Consider the following 17,117-nt stretch of genomic DNA (forward strand, 5'->3'; position numbering starts at 1 on the left):
TCGCTCTTTGCTGACGACGTCCTGTTGTCCATCCGGGACCCAGAGCTGTCACTACCGCATGTCCACTCGGTACTCTCTGCCTATGAAGAAGTGGCGGGCTTCAAGGTTAATTTCGGTAAATCCTACATCCTAAATCTGACCTTGTCGGCGGGGGAAGTACAACGAACCCGGCTGCTTACTCCACTCGCTTGGGCGACGGAGTCCTTGCTCTACCTGGGCGTACGTCTGACTTCTACCGTGAATGCCCTGTTCCACGCTAACTTCCCGCCGCTGTTGTCTTCCGTTCGGACTGAGCTGGACCGTTGGAAGCCTAAATTTATCTCATGGCTGGGTAGGATACACGCCCTTAAAATGGTGCTCCTTCCCAAATTGTTGTACCTGTTTCAGGCTTTGCCTATTCCGATAGGGCTAGACTACTTCCGCCGATTGAAGACCGTGATGCTGCGATATGTCTGGCAGGGGGGTCGAGCACGGCTTCCATTTTCAGTCCTGCGGCGCCCACGCTTGGAGGGGGGGGTTGGCTTCCCGGACATGCATTTGTACTACAAGGCCGCTCAACTGAGGATCATCGTGGAGTGGTCCCAACAGCTATCGGACAAGCATTGGCTCCACATGGATCGGAGCGTTGTGGGCCGCTCCATCTGGGATCTGGCCTGGAAGCCTAAAGCAGACCGGCCCAAAAATGCTTACGTTAGCACTCCCACGAGCACAGTGTTGAAGGTCTGGGACACGGTGAGCGGCGATGACCGTTGGACCACATTCCCGTCCCCATTCACCCCGATTCATTTTAACCCGGCCTTTCCCCCGGCTCTGACGGACGGTCCCTTTGAAGCCTGGAGGGAGGGTGGCTGTAGAGCCCTTACCCACTTGTTCCATGGCGTCGAGCCCCTCACTTTCCACAACTGTATGCGGGACTATGGCGTTCTTCCAACGGAACGTTTTAGACATCTCCAGCTTTTACATTGGGCGACCTCGCCGGCTGTGGTGGACGCTGCTACCAGACCCTTGTCGAAATTTGAGTCCTTCCTTCTTCGTACCTCCACCATGAAGGGGACGATTTCTTTCCTGTACAAGTTGTTGCTGGACTCTGCCGTGACACCACGGCCGAGATATCAAGACCATTGGGAATTTACATTGGGGAGGGACATTTCTACTAATGAGTGGCAGGGCTTATGGAGGGATGTCACGGCACCCAATCATTCTACTGACCTTAGAGAGGCACATATGAAACTCATCTTTGATTGGTACCTTTATCCCTCTAAATTGCATCGCATATTTCCCACTGCTTCAGATAGGTGTTGGCGGGGCTGTGGAATGTTGGGGGACTTTAGCCATATATGGTGGGAGTGCCCCGCCATCAAGCCATTCTGGGCTGAGATCCTATCCCACATAAAAGACATTTTGGGTTACCCAATCCCGGACTCCATGGCTTTTGTCTTGCTGGGGCTTAGGGACCCCCTACTCGAACATCAGACTAGGGCGGATAAGCGTATTATGTGGTTGTGTCTGGGTGCAGCTAAGATGACTCTGGCGGCTGCGTGGAAGTCCCCAAATGCCCCCGCTATTTCCCTGTGGCATGCCCGATTGTGGCGTCTGTTAAGCATGGAACGCCTCTCTGACATCTTTCTGGGGAATTTTAAGAACTTTATGTACAACTGGGGCCCGCTGGTGCGATTTCTGTCCCGAGGCCTGCCTTCGGCGGTGTGTCCTTCAACGCTGCGGTCCCTTCATCTCTTCCAACTTTGATTGCAAGAATGTCTGTATTGGGTGGGTGCTTGTTGGTCGCTGCCACTGGGGGGAGGGTAATGTTGGGGAGGGACGAGGGTGGGGGGATTGTTGGGGACATTGTCTTGAGTTTCTTCCTTGGTTGCGACTGGCTCTGACTGGGGATGAATACTGAGCCTTGGACGGAGTTTGGGCTGTTCTTACTGTTTGCGGGTGTTGAGTCCGCTGTTGCGCTGTCTCTCCTGGGCTGGGAGCTGGCCTGAGTGGGCCCTTCACCGCTGCTTTGTTGGACTGTTGCCAGCTTCTGGTGGACTTTGGAGCTTTGATGCCCTTCTTCTTCGACTGATTCCCTCCCTATTTTTGCACCCCCTGTGTGGGGTTTGTGGCGGTGTGTCGCCTGTCTTTCTCTCTCTCTTCCTGATTCCCCTCTTACTGTTTCCCTACCCCTCTTGTTTCCTCTGATATACTGCAAAATAAAAAAAAAATAAAAAAAAAAAGAGCGAAGTGATGTAGGCAAGCCCGTATTTTAGATGTCCAATTCGTGATAGATTACCTAGCCAGGCCCGGAACTCCCATCAGATATCGGTGAAGCCCCAATAAAGGAAGGCACCTCCTAGTCATAAAACTGGCCATAAACAGGGAGCGTGGACAGGTGTGTATGTGTGTAGAAAACATGATCTGTAAGAGGTGAATGGTTTGTGGTATGTTGTGCATTGATGCTATCGTGTTTGGCCACTGGGCGAGGAGCTGCCCAAACAGGTTTGGCTGGAGGCAAGGAAGTCAGTTGGGACAGGTCAGGGGGAAGTCAGGGAAGGTGGACGTGTCCTTTTAGATCAAGCTCGACCTTTAATTGACTTATCATGAGGGCAAGACACAAGATGGATACCGTTTACAAAATGGAGTCTGAGGGGTCGGGACGGAAACTACGATTCGGGGGTGTTAGCATGTCTCGATCATGACGCAAATGCATAGGAATGATGTCCTAATCATTATCGGTTCGTCGACACCAAATTCGTCATGGTACGTTGATGTTTCGGGACACGGGTATCGGACCTCGATACCGGGACAACAGTAGGGTCCAGAATTTCAGAACCACAGACCCTCCTTTTGCCCTCATATAAGGCAATAATTCATGTTAATCCGAGTCTAAGTCTGTATGAAGGAATTCGTGGAGATGCTGCTGTAGCATCATTCTGTTGCTCAGTTCGTCCCTTGACACAGGGTTCCGTACACATGAGGTAGCACAGAGGCCACATAGTGCAGGAGCGCACTGTACACACAGGCAGAACATAAACAGAAGTGCTAAGATCATCCCAATGAAGATCAGTGTTTTCCATCCCCAGGTAGCGATCAGTTCCCAGAACCACCCTAGTAAGGACCAGTCCCCTTTTTCTACATGAAGGGAACCAGATATCTCGTGTAGCTTAGAGATGGCCTGGTACACTGTCGGTGCGTTATCAGGGATGAAAATGCAACAACTGGATTGGATCACTCTACACACACCACCACGATCGGCGAGTATGATATCTAGGGCAACTCGGTTCTGAAGTGTCATAAGTCGATCCGACTGAAGTTCGGTCGTCAAATTGCCAAGGGCTCCGGCCGTTGTAATCACGGCGGATTCAACTATCCTCGATAACTGGCGAATATTCCTGCTGTTCACCATAGGCCCCCAAAATGGCAGAAAACCCTTTGCGAAGTCAGCGAATTTCTGACCCGCGGTGTCTTCTTTACTCACGACACCTCTAGCTGTCCTTGTCCGATGGTAATCTGCTCTGGCCGTGTAGGTGGGAGGCAGCAGAAATGAGATAAAACATGTACCTGAGAAGTCAGGGGGCAACCAGGTGTAGGCTTGGTCATGGCAGACGAAATACGTGCCTTTGGCTGCTAATAGTATAGGGGAAGTTCGGGAAGCGAACACATATGTTTCCGTGCATATACTCTTTCCTAATTGTGCTTTGGGATCCCTGCCGATACCTTGTAAACATAAGTGACCTCGGTTGGGTACTATCCAAACTGGGCGGGATTTCTTTGCTGTCTGGCTCTTACTCAGGTAAACCCCATATTTAGTTACGTTCCAACGAGTGTACGGAGTGAGTTCATCTTTGGGAATCGTAAGATAGGTGTCGAACTCTCTACTCATATTTCTTATCCCTGCTATTAGTGCCTTGTTACTGGAATCACTCTCAGTAGAACGGGTCGGGTATGGTTCTAGGGCGAATAGGAACATGGTCTGGAAAGCCCACAGAGAACCATAATAACTGAATGGCAGGATGAAGTATGGGATACCCTTATCAGTCGTGTGCGGCATGAGTCCGCATACCCAACAGTTCGATGTGTTCATTATGGACTGGTGTTGGTGTAGAAGTTGAATGAATGAGTTATTTACAAATTCGAGTCTTCTGGCAGATTCGTGTTCAGGTAGAGGGTGAAAGTAGTGTGGAGAGATAGTAGGAGGAGGCGGTGGCCGGGTGTCATTTGAAAAAAGTAACTTGGAATACGAATAGAGTATAACCAGTCAAAAACATTGTTATGCTACACAACATTAAAATACACGTTATCAAAAACCTTCTTTTGGCCAGTACAGTGCATAATTGTCTTTCAAAGTTCGTGAGTCTGGGTCTGGTAGGTCTCTTTACCCTAGGAAACTCCATCCTCTAGTTGCTGCCCGCGGTGGTAGGTTGGTTCTGCCAGGGAGTGCGCTCTGTTCAGTCCGGGGTAACTCCCTTGGACCAACCAGAACCGTTGACCTAGACGTCCCCAGTTGCACTCCCCAGACTTCAACCGCGACCCTAGCAGCAGAACCGGATGGCGGTTCGAAAATCAAAAATGAGCAAGTTTCCTGAGAGTGAGAGAGCTGAAAAAATCAAAAATAGTTCTTGGGGGAAAAGAAAATCACTTTTTTTTTTTTTTTTATTAGTCTCTTTGTCTTGACCTTAGATTATATTGTTGTTTCCCAGGTACGGTGTGGTCTTCAAACAATGTCTCAGGTTCGGTAGTGTCCAACTGCATAGACGGTGGCACAAGTCCTTGTAAAATATGATCACTCTCCTTTTCGGTACTAGTTTCTTTTAGACGTGCATCGCTGAAAGGGATGAAGCGAGGTATGGATTCTGTCTCGTTTACAATGGGTCCCGTGCACCCAGTTCTTTTTGCCTTCGACCCGAAGAGCTGATCTCGTGGAAAGAAGTACCAGGTATGGTCCGGTCCACCTCGGCTGTCCGTTGTTTGTGCGCTGGAAATTCCGCACCAAGACCCATGTGCCGGGTGCGATGGAGTGACCTGGATCGTCAGAGGCTGGTGGAGAGGAACTGTGAACCTGTTGGTGTAAAACACGCAATTTAGTTGTCAATTCGCACAAATAGTCAAGCAGTACGGGTGCTCTATTTCGCTGAGTTTCTTTGGCCTTGGCACGCCCCAGACGTTGGCTGGGCGTCCAAACACTATCTCATGGGGGCTAAGTCCTAACCTGGAATGGACTGTCATTCTGGTTGACAAGAGTGCTAGGGGCAAGGCATCAGGCCATTTAAGACCTCTACAGGCTTGGATCTTGGCTAATTTGAGCTTTAAAGTGCCATTGTAGCACTCTACTAATCCAGCTGATTGGGGTGATTCGCCGAGTGGAACTTTTGTTGTATGCCTAAACATTCACACACTCTCTTCATCACGCGTCCTACGAATTCACTTCCATTATCACTCCAGACGATTCTGGGCATGCCGAATCTCGGGAAGAACTCTTTGACAAGAGCTTTGGCAGTTGACAAGGCAGTATTGTCCTTAAGGGGGTATGCTTCCACCCACCTGGAGAAAGCGCAAACAACAACGAGCACATACTTCAGATTGTTGCATCTCTCCATGTGAATGAAATCGAGCTGCAAAACCTCGAACGGATACGTTGGAGGTGCAAAATGACCAGCTGGAGTTAGGGTTCCCCTACCGGGATTGTACTTCAAACACACCATACAGTTTCTGACCACATTCTCTGCATATTTCGGGATATTGCTATTTTGCCATACTGGGGCCAATACCTTACAGATTCCTTTCGAACTGATGTGCGCAAATCCATGAGCCATTGTTACTACTGCAAGTACATAGGCGTTAGGTAATAGCCATCGCTGGTGTTCTGACAATTCGACCCAACAACCATTCGCATCTAACCTACCCTTACTTTCTCTCCATTCATTCACCTCTTTCTCAGTTGCCTCGGCTTGTATAGATTTCACGCTTTCTATGGTGTCCTCACACATTCCCACATCAGTAATCCATCTAGCGGGACCTACAACATACATCCGACTCATTGTGTTCCTTGCAGTCTCTTTCGCAACCTCGTCTGCAAATGCATTCCCGCGGCCGACATCATCCGGAATCTTTTTGTGTGCACTGCATTTTACAATGGCAACTTGTAGTGGCAACGTCAGTGACTCGAGGAGTTCATTAACTAACTGACCATGTTGTATCTTTGCTCCATTTGACGTAAGAAACCCACGTTCACGCCACAATCTCCCAAAACTGTGAGCCACACCAAAGGCGTATTGGCTGTCAGTGTACACATTCACTCGTTTTCCTTTTGCTAACACACATGCTCTGGTAAGCGCAATTAGCTCTGCAGCTTGTGCAGAATTATGGGAAATGCGCGCGGTCTCTATAATGGTGTGTAATGTCGTTACGGCATATGCTGCAGTCGTATCACCATTCGGCAGCTTGAAACATGAACCATCAACCCATAAAGTATCGTTGCATTCAGGAAGGGGAGTGTCCTGTAAGTCTACTCTCCCTTTTGTCTCTTCTTCTGTCCTAAAACAGCAGTCATGGTTATCAATCTTGTCTGTTTCTGTCGGAATGGGTAATAACGTTGCGGGATTCAGTGTATCGCACCTCTTTATGTGGATGTGACTTGCTAGCAGTGTAAGTTCTTAACTGGATAGTCGAGCGCTAGTAAGGTGTTGTGTCTTTGTCCTGTTTAGTAAAATGTCTACTGCATGCGGAACCATAACGATCAGAGTATTGTTCATGACTAATCCAGCGGATTGTCGGATGCAGACAGCTGCTGCGGCGGTAGCCCTCAGACAACTTGGTAGGGCTTTAGCCACAGGGTCTAAAGTTGCCGAAAAATACACGCATGAGCGCTGTTTGTCCCCAAATTGTTGTGTTAAAACTGATAATGCACAACCTTCCTTCTCATGGACATATAATGTAAAAGGCTTACTGTAGTTGGGGTTTCCCAACACAGGAGCCGAATATAATGCATCACGCAACTCATGGAAACTCGTCTGGCAATCTTCAGACCAAGGCATAGGATTTGGCGTGTCTTTGCAGAGTAGTGCCAGCAAGGGTTTAGCTAGTAGTGAGAAATTCGGTATCCATTGTCTACAGTACGATGTAATGTCCAAGAAGGCTTGAACCTCTCTCTGTGTCCTTGGGGCACTCAGTTCTGCAATTGCCTGTATTCTTTCTGGTGTCAGTCTCCTTCCCTCCTTCGACAAGATGTGACCTAAGTAGGTTACTTCTTGTCGGCAAAATTGTAGTTTGGAAAGAGAGACTTTGTGCTTCATGTTACATAAGTGATGCAATAATGACAACGTAGCTTTCTTGCAAATCTCTTCAGTGTCTGCAGCGATCAGCAGATCGTCTACGTACTGGATCAGAGTTGAACCATTCGGTAGAACAATCGTGTCTAGTTGTGTTTTCAGGGCCTGACTGAATATTGATGGGCTTTCGCAGTAGCCTTGAGGAGCGCACTTGAAGCGGAAGCTTTGTCCTCCTAAATGGAATCCGAAAATATCTCTACTCTCCTCGGCAATCGGGATGCTGAAGAAAGCGTTCTTCAGGTCGATCACCGAGAACCAATTTGCTGAAGCTGGAACCATCGTCAATAAAGCAGTAATGTCGGGGACAACTGGAAACTGTGGGATAACTATCTTGTTCACTTCTCTGAGGTCGATCACGAACCTGTACACAGGCTGTTGTAAAGGATCAGTACGCTTTAAGACGGGCAGAACTGGACTGTTACAAACATTTCCTGTTTCTTCGATGACGTCTTTATCAATCAGGTCATAAACAATCGTCAATAATGCCTTTTCACATTCGCTAGATATTTTGTATTGGGGAATACGTGGCAACCTAACGTTGGCTTTCAATGTTATGACATACGGTGCTATCTCCAAACGACCTACATCATTAGAGCCATTAGCCCAAAGTATATCAGGAAGTGATGACAATTCAGTCGGAATATTGTCCTTTGACAAATACATTGGAGAAATGACTTTCTTACCTAAAGTAAGTTGTACTCCCAAGGGGGAACAGTACAAAGTCGCATATAACCTTTTTAGCAAATCCAAACCTAACAAATTTTCACCGCAACCTGTTGTAAGAATGAGGGGTGCTTCTAATTCGCACGGGCCAATAGAAAGGGATATAGGACTGGAGATCGGGTTTCTAACAGGGGTGCCAGAGAAACCTACTGAAACATTCATTTCGCCAGACAAAGGTGCGCCAGGAAGTTTCGAGTGCATGATAGAACTTTTTGTAGCACCAGTATCCAGCAGAAATGGCTCTGACACTCCTGATGTAATTACCTTGACATAAGGTCCATTCTGATCTACTGGAACTGAAATAACTCCCTCTCTTTGTCCATGGCTGTCCTAGCAATCGTTACCCTCATTTTCGTGTTCGGTGTAATAGTCGTCAGCATAGTACTGAGCTGACCTAGACGACGCATTATTCTGTTGGTCAAAGCTGTTCATCAAATTCTGAGGCGGAAAAAAAGTTGTATTCTGGGTGAAATTTCCACGGCCCCTACCTCTAGGGGCATGTTGAACACCTCTTCCCCTTACACCTGAAGCACCGCTCGAACGTCGCGCAAGAGCCGGACAATTACCTTTAAAGTGACCCTCTTCCTTGCAATACGCACATTGATTCGGGCCATAAGCAATACGCTGATGGGAAAACTCGTTCCCTTGCGCGTTTCTCGAATACTGCTGTTGTTGTTGATAATTGGGCTGACTAGCCGTAAGAGGCGGATAGGCTTGCTGGGGAGAAGAACTTTAGTTTTTAAATCTTTTGTCTTTTTGTCGACTTTATCTAGCTCGTCTTTGCGCCTATTTTCGTAGTACTGGGCTGTAGCTAAAATTTGCGCTGACGTAGAGACAGCCCAAGCACTCTCTGAATCTTTCAGTTTATTACACAGTTCAGGTATTAAATTATGTACGAATTTGTCTACAAACAATCTTTGACCACCCTCGGTAGCCATGTCCTGACCACTATGGTCGGTGAAAGTTTCCTCAAATCTTGTGAAAAAGTCAGACACATTCTCATCTTTCTTCTGCTTGCACGCAGATAGCTTGTCCCAATTTACGCGTACTTCAGGCATTATCGTCTTCATGTACGCGATAATTCTACCGGGAAGTTCAGCTATTAACGGCTCAGGTTTAGAACCATCTATTTGTCTAGCATCTATAGCGGCAATGTTCGCCCATGAGTCACCTAGTTCTTGGTCATGGTTCGTATGACGTATTTTGCTCCATAACGGATGTGGAACAACGTTCCCAAACAACATGTCGATATCCGCTAAATTCATTATACATGAGCTTGCAGTTTGTGATAACTCCTTATAATACCCAGTCGGGTTTTTACGAGGATCAGGCAGTGTCTGCTTGGGTGCTAAGACATCGGATCTTTTCCAGGGGACATGTACCCATACACGCTGGAAATGAGGCAGAATTGGTGGATTCGCATTCGCATCACCTTCCCTCCAAACCGGAGGAACCTCTCTCATGGGGTACTGTCTCGCTCTTTTCCCGTCTGGTGCATCGTCTTCGTGACATGATCTAGAGACGTTTCCCTTACTCCTGTAAGAGAGCAATAACTCTATTGCTTTCTCAACATCTGCACCTATAATCATACCTTCATAGAACTTGAAGCGTGTACGCCATAGTTCGTTCATTGTGTATTTGGGATCATTTGTCTTCACATCTTCGCCCAGATATACACACATTTCTTCGAATACGTATCTCTGAGTGGGTGCATTCCATTGACGGAAAACTTTCATAACAGACTGAACATCATATCTAACAGTATCCGTAATCCATTTACGGGCTAGTTCATTCAGCACTTTTCTTTCCTCGTAATCAGGCAGTTGACTACGGGACTGTCTATGTTCTGTTTTAGGGGTCGTTTTAGGCGACCCGAAGAAAGGTGAAAGCAGACCAGTGACGGTACCTGTCACCCTTTGTCTAATAGAAGGAGAACCTTGCGGAGGAGCAAGTGCATCGGAAAAAACAGGCTGAGGCAAAGAAGAAGTAGAGGCAAAAGCAGATGAAGTTGAAGTAGTAGCAGACGTAGTATCATAGACAATAGCTGGAGCTGTAGGCAAAGTCGTAGAAGTAGATGGAGTAGGTAGCGAAGATGGCGGCCCTTGAGAAGGCTGCGCCGGAGAAGTAGAAACCAGCTGAAGAGGAGCTGGCGTTCGTGCAAGAGCTGGGTTACGTGTGCCGGGACGCGGTATAGTAAAATGCTTTGGTGTTGTAGTAGCGTCTAACGCATACGGTGGAGGTGAGCTTAATAAGTGGGACATTAATGGATCTTTCTCGGATCTCTCCTCTTGACCTTGTCCCTTATTTGGTAACATCGGGTAGCATTTATCTACTGCTAGTTTCTTGCTCCTAAGTATTTGTTCGTTTTCCTGCTCTTCCTCGTTATCCCTGTATGCAACGGCAGCTTGCACCATTGACATACCTCTTTTTATTCCTTTTTGCTAATTTTATTTCTTTCTGTTTGGCTTCTTTGCGCCATAAGCGGAAAGAGTCAAACATCGCCGGCCGGGCTTTTCTCTTAAATAATTTGACCTCTAGGTTATCTAATATTTCTGAGTCGAAACTACCATATTGGGGCCATTTTAAAACACCATCCTTGCGGGTGTATTTTATCCACACTTCATTATATGTGATAGGACCTACGCCGTGCTTTACATAGAGCTCATATGTTGGAGTTCCAATCGGAGGAACCGGACAGGAATCCTCTAATCGGGAGTCCTTACTATAACCAAGACAAAACAAGTTTCCAAGTCTGCTAAAACCAGGCATCTTTGCTCACTAGTCTAGCTTCAAACTTCAAAGGATTATCTGTTACGATATTTCTCGTGAATACACAAGTCCTTCGGCTTTGGGGCTTGCAAGTACCAAATCAAAGCGTATCTCAAGGATACCAAAAACTAAGGACAAACTAAGGACTGGGAGACGCTCCACTTATACTTAACTGAAGTATTTGAAGATCGGTGACGTCGCTAGAAGACTCGTCTATCGTTTCGCTCTACCAAGGATCACTGGGTCCAAAACAAGGCGATAGTCAGGGCAGCAGTCCTTCGTAGCCGTCGGGACGCGGGGAACCTCGCAGCAAAGACCTTCGGAACCACGTCGACATACAGGGGTCGCTGAAGTGGCTGGCCGTCCTCTGGAATTTTCACACGAAGCTCCTCACGAACATCTGGCTTGGACCGTCGCCGCTTGATACCGCCCCGAGTTGGGCGCCAACTGAGGTAACGGGTTTTTAGGAACCCGTTTGGTGCCAGGGGATAACACCCGAAGACCTCTGAGTTCTCCCTGTTCCGGACCACAGAAACACTGAGTCTTCTAGTCGCAGTCAGAGATCAAGTTTTATTGATAGCTACCAAGTAACAGGTGTCCTAGAAGCACGACGAGCACGGGTCATGTGTTCTCAGGAGACTGTTCGTTTTTACAGAACCAGCCTTCTCCTTATATACAAAAATAATAGCTGCAGGCAAGAATTCTTGAGTTTATGATATGGCTATACACATATTTCTACAATAATACAAAAGAGCGAAGTCATGTAGGCAAGCCCGTATTGTAGATGTCCAATTCGTGATAGATTACCTAGCCAGGCCCGGAACTCCCATCAGATATCGGTGAAGCAGGGAGCGTGGACAGGTGTGTATGTGTGTAGAAACATGATCTGTAAGAGGTGAATGGTTTGTGGTATGTTGTGCATTGATGCTATCGTGTTTGGCCACTGGGCGAGGAGCTGCCCAAACAGGTTTGGCTGGAGGCAAGGGAGTCAGTTGGGACAGGTCAGGGGGAAGTCAGGGAAGGTGGACGTGTCCTTTTAGATCAAGCTCGACCTTTAATTGACTTATCATGAGGGCAAGACACAAGATGGATACCGTTTACAAAATGGAGTCTGAGGGGTCGGGACGGAAACTACGATTCGGGGGTGTTAGCATGTCTCGATCATGACGCAAATGCATAGGAATGATGTCCTAATCATTATCGGTTCGTCGACACCAAATTCGTCATGGTACGTTGATGTTTTGGGACACGGGTATCGGACCTCGATATCGGGACAACAGTAGGGTCCAGAATTTCAGAACCACAGGGGAAACTGCATACATTGCTGGAAACTGTTCCCTTTTTAGTAAACAGCAGCTGGTCTTCACCTGATTTTAAAATGTATTATCAGTTAGAAGCCATAACGTTTGTGAGAAGGCAATTAAATATGTGAGTAAATGACAGGATTTGGCAATACTGTGATTTAAAAAAAAACATTTATTTTTTTATGAATAGCCTCCTGTATTGATTGGTATTTAAAAAAACTTTTAATTGCTAGTTGGTGCATGCCTGATTTGGGTCGATAATGTCAGATGTATACAGTTCTGCATTTAGCTCCTACCTAACACAGTTCTTTATTTCTGGAAGTGATGTCTGATTTGGGAAGATTGTAGTAGTCTAAAAGTGGAATTTACAGGGTAGGAGACAGTTTGACAATAAAACATTTGAGGAGTTCATTATCCAGTGTGGCCGCTTAGTATTTACAGATGAGCATCTTTTTTAAGTATGGGGAGAGTATTATACATACAGAAGTATTTATTGAAAATACTGGCTACCACTGAGATAATCTTATGATACAAGATATTTTTAAATACCCCAAATTACATGAGAATGCAGATATTATAACAATTTGCAAAAGTAAAGGATGATTCTGAATTTCAGAGGAAGATTGGAAAATGGTAAACTGGCATGTTTCTCTGAATCTCTAATATTATGTGTAGAATACATAATGAGCACTACACTAGGATCTAGGATTTCCCAAAATCGGTGCTATTCTTGTACCCTATGATGAGACTAAACATTACAAAGAAGTCTACCAAGCCTCAGGTACTAATGCTACTAGGGCATCAGTAGATGAGAGGGGGTTATAGAATTTTTAGAGATATAACACACAGTATCCCTTGCCGAAAACTTTAATCAGACAAAGGGTATCCTACAGCCCGTAAGTACCAATTCACATTGGATCCTAGACACCTTTTCTAGTTGTTTTGATAGTCCTCGCCCACTCTATTAGTGGTGCGTCATTATCAAGTCTGATCCCGGTTTTTGAGGAACCATACTAGAACGTGACCAACGGTGGGTCGTCCAGACGAAAAAGCCACGTAAGAGTACTTCATGATGGCATACCGTTGCACCAAATTAACTCCATAAAATGGAGACTACATGGATAGACACTAAAATACCTAAAATGTATACCACCTATTTAACCTTCCAGCACCCTATTATCACTATACAAATGTGGGAGAACATACCCAAAATGATGTTGTTCGCAGCAAACTCCAGATTGTTATCATGAGTGGTGAATTAGATGGACATAACGTTGATTAGGAAAGCGCATGCCCACTACCAATGTAAACCAGCATTGGCATTGCCAATAGGTCTCGCCTTTGGGACCTTATAAGTGTTTAGCCATGCAACAGTTGATGTTGTTGCACTAAGGATCTTGTGCTGCATAACGAAATACTTATAAGGTCCCAAAAGCGAAACCTATTGGCTATGCCAATGCTTGTTTTTTTTAATATAAATTCCGTCCGATCCATTCTTATTGTTGATACATTTCATGTAGACCCAGTTAGTTTTAGTAGCCAGGACAGTGGCATCGGCATAGCCGAGGGCGAGTTACTAGGCCAGGAAGCAGGCAGCACTCGTTACATAAGGAGGTGGAGGGGTGTTCTGAGAATATCTCGCTGCGCCATATCCACGTGCCAGACAGTTGCATCGTTTAAATAAAAAAACGTGGAACGGAAATGAACAGTGATCAGGCTGTACAAACACGCTGATCCTTGAATCGACGTTTGTACAGTCCAATCGATCATTGTTTATTAATGTGCATTTTTAAGGATGTAAATGTATCCTCTCGTCTCGCAGACACCTGTGATTTCCAATGTGTTTGTCTGGCTGCCATTGCCTCCCCTTGTCCCGCCTGAAGCAATTGAATGAATGCACAGTGCAAGCTCCCAAGCCCCGAACTAAATGCCCGTTGTCACAAATATGGATCCGGTAGAGGTGTTGTGGGAGAGATGGGGCCTCCTGGCAGCTGTGCTGTTCATGATGTGTTGTGCTAACTCATGTTAAGCTAAAGCAGGGCCCGCTCACCTGCCCACCTAAGAGCTGAGATAAAGAATCCCAAGTAGTCTGCGTCAGACACACTAGATTTACAGCGAACGGGAGTGCTGTCACCTATGGAATGACCCCTCAAGTGTCCTCGTTCATGCATGACTAACTCCCCCAGGTGTTTTGCTGTGCATATTGGGGATTTCAGTCCTGTTTAGCCAACTGACATCAGATTTGCTAGCCCCAGAACGCAAAGACCCAGCCAGTTTTTTGTTCTGTGCATTTTGGAGTTTGTAGCCCTGTTTACCCAATTGTAGAATCAGAACTGCAAGTCTCAGCAGGCAAAGCTGCAGCCAGAGTTTTTGCTGTGCGTTTTGGGGCTTGTAGTACTCTTTACCCAACTGTAAAATCAGCATTTGGGGGCTTGTACCCCTGTTTACCCAATGGTAAGGTCAGAGCTACAAGTCCCAGCACCCAAAGCCGCAGCCAGATGTGTTCCTGTGCATTTTGGGGCTTACAATCCAGTGTATCTAGTTATTAAACCAGAGATGCGAGTCACATCATGCAAAGCCACAGCCAGATGTTTCGCTTTGCAACTTGGAGAATATAGTCCTGTTTATTCGGTTATAAAATCAGAGCTGCGAATCCTAGCACAGAAAGCCATAACCTATACAAGACGAGCTCCTCATGAATGGACCTGGGAATCTTGAGAACTTTGCTATGGTGGAAACTACCTCCAGCATCATGGCTGCCATGACAAGTGTGTCACAGTCAAATGATGTGGTATTTTAGAATTGGCGGTGTTGGTGCCTGGCCTTGTTTACATGCATTATTGTATGCAGGTGCCCATAACTTTAAGCATGCACTGTGCTGGGCCCGAACAGGGGAGTGGCAATCAATCATGCAGCAGGTGGAGTGGCACCAGGGCTCTGATGTCCAGGAGGCCCACTCCATTCCAATCGTAGCAGTTTTTAATTATTGCCTAAACTGGGAATGGGGGGCTGTTTTCCTTGCTTGCTTTAAGGAGTATGTTGCCCTTGCTATGCCACTGTGCCTTAAGAAAACATAAGTGGGCCAGTGTGACCCTCCGGTCATGGGGCTAGTTGGCACAAATGCCACACTACTCCGACATAATTAAATCTTTCTTACATATGCCAGAAAGCTCTGGAGCTGAAAGCATTTGTGTGGATTCATGTTATTATGACAATTCCTGCACTAAAGAAACACAGTGATGGAGAACCCGCTGTGAAGTAACTTGAATAATAGCAATTGTACAATAAGACCATGTGTGGCAAAAATTACAGAGTAGCCTGGCCATATTTTGTATAGTGCTTGGCCAACTCAAGCTGTGCGTACCAGGGATTAGTACTCGTGCATCTTTTTTCTTCTGGGATTTGCATACTTGCATATGTAAGTCAATGTGCTTTTGGCTGTAGAGCTGGGACCAATTAAAAGCGTCACACATAACGAAGGCCACTGAAATCATGTAATTGTGTGGCTGTGGATTTCCGCCCGCATAATTAGAGATTTGCAGCATTTGCCACAAACGCCATCATCTGCTGCGTAATCTGCGCATGTTATTGCAAAAGATTTCTGTAGCTCGAACCGTTCAAAAGTTACAAAAAATGCAACAACATCTGTTGCTTTGCTTGGAAAGGCCCTTTGCCAGGGTTGACTGGTCACCTTTCTCAGAGCTTGAAATGGGAAAATAGAAGTGCAGGTACCCTGTAACAGAGTTCCTGCGTGTTTCTTAGAAGTGCCGGTATTCTCCTTCTCAAAATAAAAAAGTGCTGGTACTCAGTACCAGACAGTACTGTTGCTTATTGCTATATTTGGGTGTTATATTGGTTCTAAAGTTGTGCAACCAATGCCCAGACAGTGTTAACAAGATTAAAAATGTAAAAATAATGAAGTAATATCATCACAAACGGTGTTATATTACGCAGCAGATTTTGCATTTTCTTGCCGTATAATTTACTCAGCAATCCCGCATAATTAGCGAACCCCCACCTCCACGCATAATTCCAGAGTCCCTGCACATATCACAGGGTCAAGGAAGCTCGTGCGATGCCTATGCGCAGATAGCACGTTTCCCCAAGTAGATAATCACGTTCACAAGGCCAGGAGCATAGCTTTCATTGGCGCAGCTGGTGCAGCTGCACCAGGGCCCACCCAACTCTGATTTTTGGTGTATGTCACCGTTGAAACAGCCGTCGGGAGTTCATGCCTTCCTTGCACTAGGGCCCATGATGACGCACTGGCTGCACCACTGCTCTCGGCCGTGTAGAGGGCACCGCACCCTCCTTGGCACCGAGCCCTAGGCGGCCCAGTCAAACGGTGCGGTGAAACCACAGCACCAGCCCATGCCCTGGCGCCCTCACACACGCCCCCAGCCCGGGGCGTTGACACCTCTGTCTGCGGCCTGCCTGGGGCCCTGTTAATTGGCACAAGTCTGCCCCCGGGAGGGGGCACAGGAAGCGGCTCTCCGTTGTTATGGGGATGCTCCTGGTGACCGTCCCTGAGGAAAGCTGTTCACGCCTGGCTTAGAGAGAGAGTGCATCGCGGGCTCAGCGCTTGTGTGAAAAGGGGAAGGGGTGGACCTGGTGAATTCGGTCTGCTTGATCTGTTTGCCCATGTTTACCCGGGCGGGTCACAGGGCTGACTGGCAGGCTTCCGATAGTGTATGACAGAAATCACACATTCCCACCTCCACACGGACATTGTGTGCGAGCCCTGCCCTGCACATAATTGGATGGGGAATAAGAGTGCATTTTCATGAGACGTGATGTTTGCGCTTCTGCTCTGACGGCAGCGTATAGCCAGTCAGAAGCCACTGACGACTCTCAAGCATATATCCTCATAGATTTTACAAAAAGTTTTGTATGCATTTATAGAGCGCACTATCCGGGACGACGCGTTGAGGATATCATAATAGCACTATATCTCCTTAATGCTTATTATAAAGCCAAGTGCAGTGAGTACGTCAAAACGCCATGAGGT

At 46.7% G+C, this 17,117-nt stretch overlaps 1 protein-coding gene across 1 annotated transcript in view; it reads left to right on the forward strand.

Annotated features, from left to right (window-relative positions):
• The window catches only part of PSTK (phosphoseryl-tRNA kinase), a 93,520-nt gene that overhangs the window by 35,313 nt on the left and 41,090 nt on the right, over positions 1–17,117 (forward strand). The gene's annotated exons all lie outside the window — the stretch shown is intronic.

The sequence above is a fragment of the Lissotriton helveticus genome, chromosome 5_1 (genome assembly GCF_964261635.1).
Source record: "Lissotriton helveticus chromosome 5_1, aLisHel1.1, whole genome shotgun sequence".
Classification (NCBI taxonomy): domain Eukaryota; kingdom Metazoa; phylum Chordata; class Amphibia; order Caudata; family Salamandridae; genus Lissotriton; species Lissotriton helveticus.